This window comes from Antrostomus carolinensis, unplaced genomic scaffold, assembly GCF_000700745.2.
Source record: "Antrostomus carolinensis isolate BGI_N321 unplaced genomic scaffold, ASM70074v2 scaffold29638, whole genome shotgun sequence".
Lineage (NCBI taxonomy): Eukaryota > Metazoa > Chordata > Aves > Caprimulgiformes > Caprimulgidae > Antrostomus > Antrostomus carolinensis.
Window position 1 is genome coordinate 23,940 of NW_010332789.1, and position 1,843 is coordinate 25,782.

The following is a 1,843-nucleotide window of genomic DNA, read 5'->3' on the forward strand; positions in this document are numbered from 1 at the left end:
TTAAAACCTGGTCACCCTTGGCTGGTGCGGGGGGCTCGGTGCCTGCCCACTCCCTGGGGAAGTGACATCCCCTCCGGTCGGGCTCTGTCCTCGCTCTGTTGCTGGCCAGGTACCTCCTCGTCAGGAACACCCTGCACCTCCTAACGAGTAGCTTAGAGATGTCGATAGCGTGTTACGTTCTCTAGGAAGACGTTGTAAGATGTGTATATTGTCAGCCTGCTTCGAGGTCGGATGTTTGAAATAATGGCCAGTACTAAAAAAAAAGGCTAAAAGAAGAAAGGGACGGGCCTGTGACTCACTGAACCCGCCTGTGCAATGGCAGCGGCGTGAGATGGGTGAGCAGAGCGGGGAGGTGGCCCCTCGGGATGCACGTGGCTGCGCCTGCGCTCGCCTCCCGGCTCTGTCCCTTCTCAAAGGTTGTGGGAACTTCACCGCAAGCACCTGAGAACCACGTCGGGGTCTGCGCCTTCCCCGGCGGGGGCTGTGCCGTGGATACGGCGCCTCGGGGTGTTTCTGTTGGTGGCAGTAGGGGAAATAATTGGAATTTGAAAGAAGCAAAGTTGCGCACTTGGCTGTGGAGTGAGCTGGACTCGAGGGCAGGCCTCGCTCAGCCCAGGTGGGTGTCTCCTTGCTGGCTTTTCCCTGGCAGCATCTGTTTTTTAGGATGATTTCGTTACCCAGATTCCCTTCCCAAATCCACCCTTCCTGCCGTCACCCCACAAGGTAGGTCCCGGTAGCTTGTCCTGTCAGGGAGGGAGAAGAGTCAAACTCTGAGCTACACCTGAGCAACTTCTGTTCTTGCGGCTTTTCTGCAGTTTGATGCAATTCTGGCTTTTGTAGATAGATGAATGTAACTCCTTGTTGGACACGCCTGTCCCCAAACGTACGAGACGTTCTGTGGTACCACGTCACCTCCCGAGCTGAGCGGGGACTGTCTCGACTCCAGTGCTCTCTTGATGAATGTATCGATGCTCTCGTTCCGTGTTCACACTCTGCTTTCGGCCAGCTTTGTGATTTGTAAATAGGAAATCAATAAAGACATTCAGGTTGTCTTTACAAAAGTTTCTTCATGATTTGAAGATGGCTGGTGGCCACTGGTGTGTGGTGGTGGGAACCTGAGCTCAGCTGGTTCCCGGCCCTTTCTCCCCCAGCCAAGTCGTGGGGTCCTCGTCCTCCCACTCTGCCGGGACTCCCGAGAGGCAAATCACTGCTTGGGAATCCCAAACCCTCTGGGGAAGGGGGTGATTGTGGAGCTGGTGTTTCTCTGGGGGAGGAGAGCAGGAGGGTGCTGAGTGGGCGCGATCCTGTCCCTGTGGTGGTAGATTGAGTCTGTCATTTTACGACTGAATTTCTTTAACCTCAGTTGAAGGTTTTTGACAAATAAAACAAGAGCTCAAAGCTGCCCTGGGTGCTTGAAAGCAGATGGTGCTGTGAGCGGGGGGTGAAGGGCTGTTTCCCTTCCTGATCCTTCGGGCTGGAGCTGCTGCTCGGGGCCCTGCCTGGGTCGGTCCCTCCTGTGCCACCAGTGTCCCCTCAATCAGCTTTTTACAGGAACATCCTTGAGCTGGGAATGGAGATGCCGGAGCCATTTGCCTCCCCTCCTGCTGCCCTGACCTCCCCCAGCCTCTCCTCCTGCTGCGTCACATGAGAAAGAACTGAGGGGACACATTTTTTTAGCTCTGTACTATTTAGTGACAGGAAAGGCCCACGCACAGCCCGGGCACCGGCTCTCTGCGAGGGGAACCCGCTTTGGTGGAGCCTCAGATGCAAAGCAGGTGCTGGTGGTCAGTGTCCCCACCCTCAGGGCCATGAAATCAAGCACAGAAGAAAGTTTAGGGTTTTA